At 43.7% G+C, this 15412-nt stretch overlaps 1 long non-coding RNA gene across 1 annotated transcript; it reads left to right on the top strand.

Moving 5' to 3' along the window:
- The first annotated feature begins 8571 nt into the window (after window positions 1-8571).
- Window positions 8572-13162, top strand: LOC113436019 (uncharacterized). Its single transcript, XR_003374012.2, has 3 exons — window positions 8572-9197; window positions 11104-11211; window positions 12830-13162. It is a non-coding gene; the product is annotated as an uncharacterized LOC113436019 (long non-coding RNA).
- Window positions 13163-15412: the final 2250 nt, after the last annotated feature.

Genomic DNA, 15412 nt, shown 5'->3' with positions numbered 1-15412 from the left:
AGCCACGGGCGCTGAAGCCGCAGCCGCCGGCGCTCACAAAGAGCGCGAAATTCAAAAAGCCACCTCAGCCGGGGAGACAGACACCGCCTGATAGGCGCAGCCGCAAACGCTCTTCTAAGAGCGCGAATTTTGAATCACAACTACTAAGGTGACAGGCACTGCCGCTTCAAAGTGAATGCCAATCCGACATTCCCACCCTTCAAGCCAACCGAGGAAACGTGGGATTCATATAAAAACTGTTTCATCTACTTCCTCGACGCTATTGGTCTAACAGATGCTGCTGAACACAGAAAAAATCCTTCTTCCTCAGCTACTGTGGGGCTGCAGTTTTTGGACACCGCTTACAGCACTAGTTGCCCTCGCTCTATCAGGAGCATACCTTGGGATGAACTCCAAGAGATCCTCTCCAACCACTACTCACCTAAACCATCCCAGATAGCCAGGAGATATGCCTTCAGAACTAGAAGGCAGGCTGAGGGGGAGTCAATTAATGAGTATATGGCAGCTCTGAGGACAGCTGCCTTACAGTGTGGTTTTAGAGACTACCTAGAGGACATGTTATTAGACCAGATCGTCTGTGGGGTTAGAGACCTTAGGCTTCAAAGACGCTTGCTAGCCAAAAAGGATTTAACCCTAGCTTTAGCCGTAGAAGAAGCCCAAGCTGCTGAGCTCTCTGCCCAATCAGCAGCTGAGATTCAAGGAACTCCTTTAAGACCCAGCAGCTCCACTATTCATTCAGAGGAAGTTTCCCTTGAAGAAGACCCCATAGACTCAACAGACATTAACCGCCTTAGGCAACAAAAGCCCTCATAGGAAGGAGCTGGGCAGAGAAACAACTTCACCCCCAAGCAACCTCCCATTTGCCTAGCCTGCGGGGGTTCCTACTCTAAGGCATCCTGCAGGTTTAGGAATGCCATCTGTCTAAATTGTCAGAAGAAAGGCCACCTCGCCAGAATCTGCCAAGCAGGGCGAACCCTTCCTCAGAGACCTCCACCACCTGCTAATTTCCAAAGGCAAGTGGAGGACTGCTATACCTGCTACCACGCTAACCAAACTTCCCAGACTCCTAATAAAATCAGTATTTTTGTTTCTTTAGAAGGTAAGCCTTGCAGAATGGAGGTAGACACGGGATCTGCACTTTCGATCATCTCCTGGGAAACCCTAAAGAAGATTCATCCCAGATTCTCAAAGAAGAAGCTGCAAAAATGCCACCTGGCACTGCGGGACTACCAAGGCAAGAACATCCCTGTCATCGGAAAAGGCAAGTTTTTAGTTCAGTTCCAAGGTTTTAAAGGCCATTTGCCTTTGGTGGTTGTTAATGGTGCCCTCCCCAGTCTGTTGGGACTAGATTGGTTCCCTTCTCTCGGCCTTAGTGTAACGGGATCCATGCTGTCTCAACCTCTGATGTAGACGCCCTATTCTCAGACTACTCTGATGTTTTTAGCAGCGAGCTGGGCTGCTTTTCTGGCACCCCCATCTCCTTCACTGTGGACCCCCAGGCAATTCCCCTTCGCCTTAAGCCACGCAGAGTGCCCTTTGCCATCCATCCTAAGTTAGATTTAGAATTAGATAAGTTACTGAAGCAAGGGGTGTTAGAGCCAACTGACTTTGCCAAATGGGAGACCCCCATAGTCACCCCACTCAAGAAAGATGGCAGCATAAGAATCTGCGCAGACTATAAAACCACCCTCAATCGTTATCTGCAGGTCAGCGCCTACCCTGTCCCTGTTATTCAACACCTGTTACACACCTTCAACCCGCACCATCTTTGCCAAATTAGATATGTCCCAGGCATACCAACAGTTCCCTGTCGATGATCAGACAGCTGAATTACAAACCATAGTCACACATAGAGGGGCATTCAAGTGCAAACGCCTCCAATTCGGGTGTAAGTGTAGCCCCGGTATATTCCAATCCCTCATGGAAAGGATTCTCCAAGGTCTCCCAGGGGTTGTCCCTTACTTCGATGACATTTTAGTCTCAGCAATTGACAGACCTCAGCTCATACAAAGGGTCAGAGCAGTCCTAGAGAAGTTTAGGCAGCATGGCCTCAAACTTAAAAGGAGAAGTGCGCCATCGCCACTAGGCAAGTGGACTTTCTGGGGTATAGGATAGATGCCTCTGGCATTCACCCAGTCGAATCCAAAGTAAAGGCTATCCATGAGGCACCCACTCCAACTAACAAGACGGAGCTCCAAGCCTTTTTGGGGCTACTAAACTTTACGTTTCATTTCTTCCGCACAAAGCATCTATTGCTGAACCCTTACACAGACTGTTAGACAAAGAATCCCCCTGGCATTGGGGACCCAAAGAAGCCCATGCTTTCAAGTCAGTCAAATCCTTACTCACATCTGATGCAGTTTTAATCCAATATAATCAACGACTCCCCTGGTCCTAGCTGCTGATGCATCCCCTTTGGGATTGGGGCTGTTCTGAGCCACAGGCTTCCCAACGGTTCTGAGGCACCAACTGCCTTCTTCTCTAGGACCTTCTCTACTGCAGAAAGAAACTACAGCCAAATAGATAAGGAGGCCTTGGCTGCAGTAGCTGCAGTGAAAAAGTTTCATGAATTTTTGTTTGGGCACCATTTTTGAACTTATAACTGACCATAAACCACTCCTGGGGCTTTTATCAGGGATAAGCAAACCCCACAGGTACTATCACCTAGAATGACCAGGTGGACTTTGTTCCTGGCCGCTTACTCATTCAAATTGGTGCATCGCCCTGGAAAAACTTGAGTCACGCTGATGCCCTTAGTCGCTGCCCCCTGCCAGTCCCAGTCGAAGACCCAGCACCCGCTCATGCCATCTTTGAAGTAAATGAACTTAAATTGCCGGTTACAGCCAAGACATTGCTGCGCACTCAAAAAAAGACAGAATAATTGCCCAAGTTATGGACTGGGTGGGAAGGGGGTGTCCTGAAACACAATACACTTCTGACTTTGCTCCTTTCAAAATCCGTAAGCAGGAATTGTCAAACTACAGGGATGTCTGTTGTGGGGGACAAGGGTAGTCATCCCAGCCACTCTTCGTGTACCCATCCTAAAGGTACTTCACGAGGCCACCCGGCATCATAAGGATGAAGGCTCTAGCCCGCAGCTACGTTTGGTGGCCTGGCATGGATGCCCAAATCTCCAGCTGGGTAAGCTCATGCCAGCCTTGCCAAGAAACCAGGGCTGCCCCACCAGCAGCCACGCCTACCAAGTGGGAAAGTGCTAGTGGTCCTTGGTCTCGCCTCCACATCGACCTAGCTGGACCAGTACATGGAAGGACCTTCTTGGTTGTAGTAGACTCTTATTCCAAATGGATAGACTTGGCCCTACTACCTTCAACAACCACTCAAGCAATTGTTAAGGCTCTGACCCGCTTCTTCGTGACCCATGGGCTCCTGATACGCTGGTGTCTGACAATGGCCCCCAGTTCACGCCTTGTGAGTTTAGTATGTTCGTTGCCAACTTGGGCATCAGACACATCCTTACAGCTCCTTTTCACCCAGCTAGCAACCGGATGGCTGAGAGGGCAGTCAGGTCAGCAAAAGAGGCACTTGCCAGGTTTGGCCAGGAAAACTGGCACTCCAAACTGTCCCGTTACTTCCTGAGCCAACATACGACTCCATGCACCACTACAAATAAATCCCCGGCAGAGCTCTTGATGGGGAGACGCCTTAGGACCACCCTGGACAGGTTGCACCCCACTACTGCCCAGACACCCCTATAGGATCTGACAGTTTGGTCAGGGACTTTGCTCTGCATGACCTGGTGTACGCCAGAAATTATGCAGGGGACCCTCTGTGGGTACCTGGTCAAGTTGTGTCAGTCACAGGTCCAAGATCTTACAGAGTCCTCCTGGAAGACGGACGCCTGTGGCGCAGACACGTGGACCAACTCAGAAGGTGATGGAGAAGCACAGCTGATGCCTACCCAGCAGCCACCAAGGAACCAGTCTACCCAGCCCAATCTCCCGGCACCGAGGGCTCCCTGCCGGAACCGGTCTACCCAGATGAAAGCTCCCTGCAGGACCCGATCTACCCGTCGACCAAGAGAGTTTACTGGAGGACCCAGTCTACCAACAAGGGACCCCGAACCAACAACCAAGCGAACCTGTCTGCCGTCCAGACCGAGCGACTCACCAAGGTCAGCCCGAACAGGGGGACTTACCTAATTCACAGAGTGCCCCCACCCACCGAGCCCGCTCATCAGCAACCTCCGAGACTCTGCCTGGGGGCGAGGACTTGACTCCAGCCAGCGGCTTGCCCGGACTTCACGACGATCCTGCCGCCAGCGCAGACGCACCAACCTACTTGAAGGACTATGCATGCTCCCGGGTAGGGAAAGGAGTGTTATGTCTTTGGGACTGGTTGGAGTCCCCAACCAGGTCCGCTGTTTGAGTGGGAGCACCAGCCGCTCCCATTGGCTGACACCGTTTGACAGCCGGCTATAAAAGGCGGCTGTCAAGCAGTGTCAGCCCCGTTGCCGCCAGCTAACCTGCCTAGTTAGAAGGCAGACGCGGCAACCCTTTATTCTTAGAATAAAGCCTTTAACATTCACTCTGGCTCAGCCTCGTTCCTCCGCCGCTCTACAACAGTGCGATTAACCTTGAGTTTGTATCTATTGTTTGCTCTTGTGTTGTTATGGTTGAAGCTGAAGTATTCATTGACTGGTAGGACACTGCAATGTATGATTTTGTATACTATACTTAGATCGGACCGAAGGTGGCATAGTTGTAGGTTTTCTGGGAACTGAAAACCACAAGCATGTAATTTTAATATGTTGCCTTTCTACTTCACTCAGTCAAAAAAAAAAGTGCAATCAATTCTCATCCTTTCCAGTCATTTGCCTGAAATGATGCATTCTCAGATCCAGAGTGTTGAGGAAGGGTAAAGAAAGACTAGGCTGATTTAAAACCTGACCCTCTTGCTGAGATAAGTTTGTCCCAGGCTACTCAGGGGTGGGATTCTGCTGGTTCGGGCTGGTTTGGGTGAATTGGTAGCTCCGAAGATCAGCTGGGAGCAAACCAGTTCGCTCCAAAGATCAAGGTATTTCCTCCCCACACACACACACACACACACACACTGATCAGCTGTTTACCAAAGATCCGCTGTGCTGCACGATTTAGATTAGCTAGAAAGCAGGAAATTGTTGGATTTCTTGCTTTCTAGCTAATCTAAATCACACGGCACAGCTGATTCCACCCCCTTGCTGTTGTATTGCTTTGCCTGGGAGGCTTCCCTGAGGCCCAGAACCACTGTATTAGTAGGGGCTTGGCTAAATTCTCCCTTTTTAAAAAACTGAACTGAAATGCCAACATGCATTGGGGATAAGGGTGGTATAAGTGTTTTGGGGTCCTGCAAGGAAATTAAGCCAGCAGTTTCAGTTGTTGTGATAAGCTCGTTATTCCATAGAAATGAATCCCAACTTCTGCAATTTATATCAACCAATCAGGATATTCTTAAAAGTTCAGGCAATTAATAATATCTCACATCTTGGTAGCTTAAGGAAAACGGTTTTCAAAATTACTGTAGTGTGGGAACAATAAATCCCTGCACTGGAAAGGCTGCATGTCATCTAATTTATTTTAGATTTTCATCTAGGGTATATTCTGACACTCCGCTTGAAAGTCAAATTGTCCATGTAAAATGTTTTCCAGGTGATAAGTTTACCCTGAGGGTTCCAACAAGAGAATAGATTCAAAGTAATATCTGACTTGGATATCTATAAAAGCTGGTTATCAAGGGTTTTTTTAAGCATCTTATGAGCAGGGGCAAAAAAAAAAAAAGATAATCAGTAGCATTTGGACACCAGCATTTTCTCCTTAATAAGAGCAATTAGCTACTTCTGGATTTGGCAGTAAATGTTCTGATGACACCCAGGGCTGGAGTTCTGAGTAATTCAAAGTAGGTTTGTCTAATCTTATTCTTAATCTTATTCAGGAGGGCAGGACAAGTAGTAATGGGTGGGAAATCATTAAAGAAAGATCCAACTTAGTACTAAGAAGTTTCCTAACTTGTGAAACAATTAATCAGTGGAACTGTTTACTTCCAGAGGTTCCAGCCGGTCACATGACCACCAAGCCACGCCCAGTCAGCAAGCTATGACCACCCAGTCACATGACCACCAAGCCACACCCACAAATTAGGGCATGCCCACAGAACCGGTTGTTAAGAAATTTGAATCCCACCTCTGCTTCTGGAACTTGAAATGTTTTTGCCGAGTAGATTTTTAAGCAGGTTGTTTATGGGGTTTTTTTTGTTTACTATGTACTGCTATTAATTCCAGATCATTCTAATTTAACTATTGGATTCTATCCGTCACATCAGGATACAGAACAAACAAAAATCATCTTTTTAATGTGGGTGTAAGGAGGGAAGGAAAGAGGCAAAAAAGCTTTTGATCAGCAACGTCACTTTTGTGGTATTGTTTTCCAAAATTGCAGTTGAAAGGATTAAAATCTGTATTGTGAAATACGATCTTGAATTATTTATTGCCCTTGTTCAATTGAGCGACAAGCAATGCTATTTTTTTTTTTTCAGGTCTATTGCTTTGAAATTTGATTTTTTTTTAAAGCAAAATCATTCATAACTCTTAGGAAAGTACAAATTAACTAGATGGGAATATTAATCTGCTTCTTAAAACATATTCAGCTAGCCCAGAAAGATTGGACTAGTTCTGGAACGGATGTGGATCTCCTGCAGAGATGAGAGCATTTCCCTTCCTGGATGAGTCCCATGTGGTCAGATGGAGAACTAATCCTTTCCTTTCCCAAGAATCCAGAAGAACAAGTCATGATTAGGCAGCAGGCGTTGTTAGGAAGAAAGAAGGCAATGACCTTCTTAGTCATGATCTCTTGTTGGAAGAAATATCCTTCTGGGTTCAGTTCCAAGTGGGGAAAAAGACACTGGAAACATGGAGGCTGTTTGGATAGATGGTTTAATGGTGGACAGGACCACATGGCTTGGAGCGCCAAAGTGCAAAAGACGATCACATGCTTCAAGATATTGGGTGAAGGAAAAGAAGGAAAAAGGGGCAAGATGCTGAGAGTGCAATTGTTTTATACCCTCTGTTGGGCCCCCACCTTAGAGTTTCCTGTTCCTGTGTAAGAAATGTATCTCATTGGGTGTCAGACTGCCAGGGGCAGGGGTTTTAGCTAACTTTGTAGGCTTTGTCTGGACCACATGGCTTCAGCTGAGTGCTGGCTGATGCAACCTTCCCAAGCCAGGTGGTGAGATGGGTGGAGGCCTTTGTTATGTAGAATATTCTGGCCCAGGCCTTAATGGCCTTTAATGGTGGGGGGGTGAGGTTCTGCTTCTGAGGTGAGTTTCTATTTCTAAGTTTCTACTTCTCTTTATAGGGGACATAGTCTGCCTTTTAAACATTTCTTAAGATATTTCGTTTTTCTAGGAGAAGGGTGGGTGCTAAGTTCCTACACTCTATTATTTCTTTTGCCACCAAATGTTTTTACATATGATTACTTATAGCAAAGAAAGGCTCCTTGCATTCTCTCTCTCTCTCTCTCTCTCTCTCTCTCTCCCTCCCTCTCTCCCTCCCTCTCTCTCGGTAAAGATTGATTTTATTTCTCTTTTGAGGCTGATCTGTCTCCCCAAGTGTTAAATGTACACCAACACTTATCTCACTTAGGGAAAAGAGGCTTGTAAAATGTCTGCATTTGAAAAAATCAGTACAAATATGTCCCTTTGGGTGAACATATGCATGTATATATTCATATATGTGTATATAACTGCATGATTTGGGACACAGGCAGAGTGAAACCAAAGATTCCTTCTAATGTGCGTCATGATGTCAACAGATGTGAAAATCACATCTGGTAACACTGCGGTCAACTTCTCAGAATCCTGTGCATGCAAATTTGAGTCTAGTTACCCAAAGCCACATCTGATGAAATGGGCCCAGTGTGACTGGTGCATCCTTCAAACAATATTTTGAGGAAAACCAAAGAAAATGAAACACCCTTCTCTCTTCCTCTTATCTTCCTCTTATCAACACAGTGTTTTTCACTCCTTTGAAGAAAGACTTGGAAGCCTCTCACCCCTGCGTTTATATTCTCATGTGGTGCAGAATTGAAATGCGAGGCGCCTTTGCTGGGAAATGGCATTAGCCAAATGGCATTTCGTGTCCCGGCTAACATCTGTAAACATCTGCACTTGCCTACCGATTTCAACAAGAGGTTTCAAAACATATTTGTTTAAAAGGTCAAGGAGGAATACAAGCCTCCTGATGCACCACACACTAAGTGGTTTAATATGGCCTTCATACAGGTCTCATATTGGACATTTTCCCTTCCTAATTATGCTAACAGCCTCCAGCCTGAGGCATGCTTAAGAAATCTCCATCTGTTTGATGGGGGTGGGGTGGGGTGGGGAGAAGCAAGCAACCTCTCTCTCTTTTGAAACCCAGCATTGTTTTTTTTTCCTGATACCAGCCCTTAAAGGAACATTACCTCTTTTTAAAAGTAACTTCCTGTGAAGCCTCCTAGCTCTCTACAATAGCTTAGCATATTGAGGAAATTCCCTCTGGTGGCTACCTCTAAGCATGCTTGGCAAGGGGTAGATCCCATTGATGACAGGGGGCTTACTTCAGAGGAACGGTGCACAGAATTGTATGTCTGCATGTGTTTTGAAATGAAAAGCTGAAGGACTAGCAGCCTTCCAGAAAAGCCATCTATTATATACCACCTCAGGTTCCATTGTTTTCCTGGTACTTTCCTGTTATGGACCTCAGCTGTTCTTTCTCTTTTGCTGCAGCTTGGCTCACACGCGAGAACGAGCAAACAAGGTGCCTAAGACAAGAAACCCTGGCACTAGATTAAAACCTTGGCGAAGCAACTGTTCCCGGACACAGCAGGTAGGCAGATGAAAAGAGCTTTGGTCTTGTCTTTGCAAGAACCGGTTGAGAAGGCAGGGCTGCAGGAATCGAGGATAAGAAGGCCCAGGTGCCTCTTTCAATGCTGAGGCTAAAAGGAAGGAGCAGAGCTATCCAACGTTTTCGGGTGCTGAGCTCTACAGATAGATAACCTATTTGTGAATCATTGAACAAGAAATGTAATCCAACTCTCTGTGGTGAAACATGACCAGGTGACTCAAATGCCTGTCTCTTGTCCAGAAGTTTGTTCTACCTTCTGATGGTTGATACATCTATATGCAAATACATCCACGCAGGTAGCCACCGTGTGATTACTTTCAAGGTAAGTAAAAATTATGTATGGTGCAGGAATAAAGTAAAGAAACAGCAAGGCAACTAAATTAAAGGCCTGAAATGGGAAAAAGAAAAGAAAGCAAAGATATAGTTCACCCCAGCATCACTTACTGTGCTTTTCCATCGGTTGTAAATCATCCTTACTTATCCAATGACGAATAAGGGTTAGACAGCCTTGGGATGTTCTTCCCATTAACCAGGATAAACCCTGCTCAGACCTTTTGTGGTATCTAGGCTCTCTATAGGTGTTGCAGGGTTTTGAGTAGGGAAGTTAAAATTCAATGTCATGAATTTAAAACTGAATAAGAAGTTGATGGGAAGGAAACCAACTGATGAAAATAAAGGTGAGTTTGAATATTTATTTGATGCATCCATTATTTGTTTTCCCCTCTTCAGGCACACAAACTCCCACAAACAGATGTAGCCCTTGTCCCAGAAAAGCTTGTCCATCCATGAAATATAGGAAGTATTCCAGCAAACGACAATCCATTAACTAACCATCAAATGGCCAATCATTTTTGTTTATTTCAGTGACCAAAAGAACTTAGCAGAGTGCTGAATGGAGGAACTTATGACTGCTCCCCAAAGCTATGCTCACCATAGCATCCCACCGTGGTGCAGTCACATGAGGTCATGCTTTATGATGCCACTGGAAATTCCAGTCCTAACAGCCATTGTTAAGCGAGGACTATGTGTACTTTGCAAATATTAAGGCACTGGATTGAAATATTTTATTACTATTACATTACTTTTTATTTATTGACCTTGTAATGATTTCATTTAAGATTTAGTGTTGCGAATGAGCCACTCACTGTATTTTTTTTTCAACATAAAGTACAGACAGTTCTCATACATGTCTACTTAGTATATCAGGGGTGGGTTTCTATCGGTTCTGTCCACCTCTGTAGAACCCGTAGCTCTGAAGAGCAGCAGACATAGAACCGGTTCTATGTCTGCTGCTGTTTTTGCCCACCTGCCCACCCGGGCTCTTACCTGACCTTTATTTCCTGATTTTTCAACTTCAGCTGCCGAACGAAGTACAGCTGCAGTTAAAAAAACAAGAAAAGAGGGCTGTTTCAGAGGCTGCTTCTCGGCAGGCAGCGTGCTAATGATGATTTATGATGATTTACAGGCGCATGGTTCACAGGGGGCAGGGAAGCTCGTAAATCCCGAACCGATAGTTAACCCTTTCGTATCCCACCCCTGTAGTACATTCTCCATTGAGTTCAGTAAGGTCAATATTGCAGAAATGTAATAATTGGCTGGCCAGTTCTGTATGTCAACCACACTGAATTCAATGGGTTTTATTGCCAGACATGCTAATTGTTGTGTGCACCACAACAAACTATCATTGGTTCTTAAAAACATAGGTGTACGAATCAAAACTGGGACAAGAATGTGCTGAAGCTGCATCCCATCACTCTATTTATTCACCTTGCATGCAGAATATATAAGGAAAACTAGGTTAGGAGAAATAGAATTTAAATTTCTGGGAGAAATATCAATATTCTCAGATATGTTGATTACACCCTTTTTGATGTGTAGAAGTGAAGACTCTTTTATCTCTTCTGAAAGTAAAAGAAGATAATGCACAAGCCAATTTCTGGGGGGCGGGGCGGGAGAGAGAGTCAAGCAGGCAATGCCAACCCCATGAAACAGAAGTGGAAGGGCGTGACTGAATGATGGGATTTATAAAAATGCTTCCATTTCCCTCCATTCAGTCAGAACTAAAGACGCTTCTTGGATGAGAAGTAAAATGTCTCGAAGGAAAAAAACAAGAAATTCCAGTTGCCTTTTGGAAAAGCACCTTGGGAACAACCATGACCTGGATAATTGAGAATCTCCATAGACAGTTGTGGAAGAAGTTGAAAGAATAATTGATTTTATTTTTCTAGGCTCAAAATTTAGCTGGGACAGTGACGATGGCCATGAAATTAAAAAAACAGAATGAAAAGCATCGGTTTCTTGGGCGAAAGACTGACAGAATATTGAAGAACATACTGGTAAGCAAAGTATTATCAAGGTCCTGTTTTTTTTAAGTTATAATACATGCTTCTGAAATCTGGATCAATAATAAAGAAAAGAAAGTGCATCAATAAACAGAACCTGAATATTTCAGATTGCAGAATGTTTAATTTGTCTGTGCAGCGTAATGGCAGCCAGTGAATCTCAAATATCTTTCTATATAAATGTCACATTCTCTTGAGTTAAGTAGCTGTATCCTGAGTTTAATTTCTTGGTAACATGATAACATGACCCCGTATATGGAACATTGTACATTCATGTGTTCATCTTTGAATTAAAAGCTTCCATATTAAACTTTCAGAGGCAGAATGAATTATTCCAGATGGAGCTGTAAATACATAGACAATCCAAAGGAAAATTTCCATAGTTTTCTCATTTCTTTTGTTCAATAAAAAATAAAGCCTTCTGCACTATGATAGCCAAGAGAAGAAAACGTGCATGCTAGCATACATAGAGGTTGATTAGCTTGGGAAAATAATGAGAATACTAAATGATTACTAATAATACTTAATCAAGATGCCGGTAAGCCTTTTCTATATTAATTTTCTCTTTTGAGGATAGTTTGAACCCCACTTTATTAAAGAAAAGAAAAAGTAACTCAGGAGTAACTATTTAATCTTCAAATGGAAAATGTAATTTTGAAAACCATTATCTTAGGAATGCAGTAATCAAAGCAAGTAATCATAGGAGTTAAACTTGGTTTGAATGTTATTTAGAATATATCCTGGATGAAAGCAACAATTGGCAGGCCCATCCCAGCATCTGTTGGACTCTTGTTTTGGTCTAAGCAGTTGCACATTTAAGCAATAAATGTGCATTCAAATATATATTGTGACAGTGCAATTTTTTCTAAAACCATCTGAGACCATGTTAGCCTTGCAAGATGGTTCCCACACACCATACAATACAATACAATAGAATGAATCATGAATCATGAACGTTTTCATTTTCCATTTGGAGGTATGGAGATGGTTAGAATTAGACCACAATTACTCTGCCAACAGCAGTAAACCCCATGGGGCCTACATTGGTGAAAGTGCACAGAGGAGCTCAAGTCATGAGCTAGCCAATATCTACCTGGAGCACTCAAGCTATTTGAGGCCAAGCCAATAGGACATCTTCTTTACAATGCCTAGCTGGGCCCCTTCTCCAACCAGGCACAATTATTACAGGTAGTCTTTGACTTACAACTGTTCACTTAGCAACCAATCGAAGTTACAATGTTTTAATATGTGACTTATCACATTTATGCATTGTGTGATCAAAATTCAGACACTTGGCAACTGGCATGTATTTATGATGGTTGCAGTGTCTCAGGGTTGTGTTTTTGTCATTGGCCACCCTCCCAGATGGCCTCTGGCATGCAAAGTCAATGGGGGGAAGCTTGGGTTCTATTAAGAACCACGTGATTCACTTAAAAACTGCAGTGATTTGCTTCACAATGGCCAAAAAAGGTCATAAAATTGGGTGCAATTCACTTAACAAGCTGCTTTACTTAGCAATGGAAATTCTATTTTCAGTTGTGATCATAAGTCGAAAAACTTGTAAAAACTTGTTCAATATGCCTGTAAAATCTTGTTCAATTTCTCATTCCAGGTCAGCTCTTCAAGTCCCCAAATGTGTTTCTAATGCTGCCCTGAGACTGGAGACAGGTCTCATGAAAATGTGTATAGTCACATGGGTGACTATACTCCCTTGGCTCAAACTATCTCCCCACCCCCCTTGGCTCATTCTACTAATTTTGAAGGATGATTTTCAGTCTGCATGGAAGAAGGCAGTATCAACTTGGAATTTCATCCTTCTCTCTCAGTCTTCTACTGAGCATGCTCAGGCCATTAAACAGCACATAGCGTGTAGCAGACTCAAAGTGCCAAATGGCCCTAGCGGTGTCCTGACCTTTACTGTCAATAAATACAATACTGCCTCTTCTATGGTTTATTTACGTTGAATTACCTAGCCCTGAAGTAGGGATGCGGTGGCTCAGTGGCTAAGAGTTTGTCGATCGAAAGGTCAGGAGTTCAGTGGTTTGAATCCCTAGTGCCGCATAACGGAGTGAGCTCCTGTTACTTGTCCCAGCTTCTGCCAACCTAGCACTTCGAAAGCACGTAAAAAAATGCAAGTAGAAAAATAGGAACCACTTTTGGTGGGAAAGTAACAGTGTTCTATGCGCCTTTGCCGTTTAGTCATGCCAGCCACATGACCACGGAGATGTCTTCGGACAGTGCTGGCTCTTTGGCTTTGTAACCGAGATGAGCACTGCCCCCTAGAGCCTGAAACGAGTAGCACATATGTTTATCTTTATCTTTACCTAGCCCCAAAAGGCCTTTAAAGTGCATGATGTCATGCCCTCCCCCAGCTGTACTTGAAGGCCAAAATAAGGACCTGTATTGAGGACCCAGGTTGTTGGGGACAATATGCTGACACTGTAAACTGCTTAGAGAGGACTGTAAAGCTCTATCAGTCTAAGTTCTATTGCTACAGAAAAAATCCTTACCCAGAGACAATCTCCTGTGACTCTGGACACACAAAAACCACACAGTGTGTACTCCTCTTCCGGTCCCTGTATTACAGAGACATTCCTATTAGCATCATTTCACCATTTACATGTGAGCCCAGAGTATGCAGACAATTCTACACATCCTTGCTGCTAGCAGATACTAATCCTGCTACAACATGCAATTTTTTTACATGCAGCAGTTTTCAAAATCCATCAGATGATGACCTGTGCCTCAAATTAGTTTTAATGAGCATCTCTAGTTTATTATTTAAGAGCACCTTACACTGTAATAGATTTGGTTAGCCATATACCAACTTTTATGCTCTCCTTATCCATTTAATGCTTTTATCCCTCCCTTTGGATTTTGCTTGTAGTTTTTTTGTTTTTATATATGCCTTTTAGCACTTTCTAAACATATTTTTATGCTTTTTAGCCTTGTGTAACTTTGTTCTCATATTTTCTTAGCTTTTTAAAAATCATTGTGTGTATCCCATCCTCCTTATGGGTCTGTGACCATAATCAAGATTTGATTCGTTTTGACCACAGTTACAGTTGGGTTTTTTAACATTTTAAAATCATATACTTCTGAGAGGAATACAATGATATTCTCCAGCAGCAGAATGAACCTCAAGATTATACAGAGGTAAAGAATGAAAGTAGAATATGGCGGTTTCTATTCTAATACTGCATTTTAATCTTTTTATGTCCATCTATAACAGGGGTGTCAAACATCATGGTAGCATCACATGACATATAGGAACTTTCCGCCCTGCATTAAAACAGGTGTGAGCGTGGCCAGTGCATAATGCATCTGGCTCGCTGGCTGGGAGTTTGACAGCCCTAATCTATAGAAATCGGTAACTCTGGATCTCCCATAAAACAAGGTGTATATTACTGTGGATGGCTTTCACGTATTAGTAGTTGTAACTCCTATATTTCCATTGTATTCTAGGTCAGTGTTTCTCAAGTGGGCCACCTTTAAGATGTGTGGACTTCAACTTCCAGTATACTCAAGCCAGCTTGGCTGGCTGGGGAATTCTGGAAGTTGAAATCCACACATCTTAAAGGTGGCCCGCTTGTGAAACACTGTTCCGTGTAGCATTGGGATACATAACTTTGGCAAAAGGTGCAGCCTTCCAGCAAACCAGAGCAACTCCAGATGCTGGCATTGATTTGCAATTTGGGTGCAAAATTATGTCAAGAAAGGGATAAAGGAAGTAGAGAAAACCAAGCTGGATTTAGAACTGGCCATAGTTGCATGTTCCCGTAATCCAGTGTGTGTGTGTGTGTGTGTGTGTTACTGGGAGGGATGAACAAGGAATGCCAGGAATCTAAGTGTATTTAAGTCCAGAAGGGTCATCCAAGGTGTGAACACACTCCCAGATGCCAATTAAAACAAGCAGGCATGTAATTTGTGTTAAAGAACAGTAGAAAGGAAGAATTGTGAGCTTTTGCTAGAGAAATGTGAATTCTCTTGGTTGACTGCATCAGTATATGATAGGGCAGAAATCTACATGCTTGCATGTTAAAGATTCCAGATGTAATTCCTTGCATGTCTGGCTAAGACACTTAGGGTAGGCTCTATTGTATTGGATATTTTGGGGGGGAGGTGGGGGGATGGTAAAGCAAACATTATAGGCTTGATGGCCTAACTACACACAGTTTGTTTTTGTCAAGTATGA

Source organism: Pseudonaja textilis, chromosome 3 (assembly GCF_049901715.1).
Source record: "Pseudonaja textilis isolate UNSWEBS1 chromosome 3, rPseTex1.2, whole genome shotgun sequence".
Lineage (NCBI taxonomy): Eukaryota > Metazoa > Chordata > Lepidosauria > Squamata > Elapidae > Pseudonaja > Pseudonaja textilis.
This window is presented reverse-complemented; position numbering and strand designations above follow the sequence as displayed.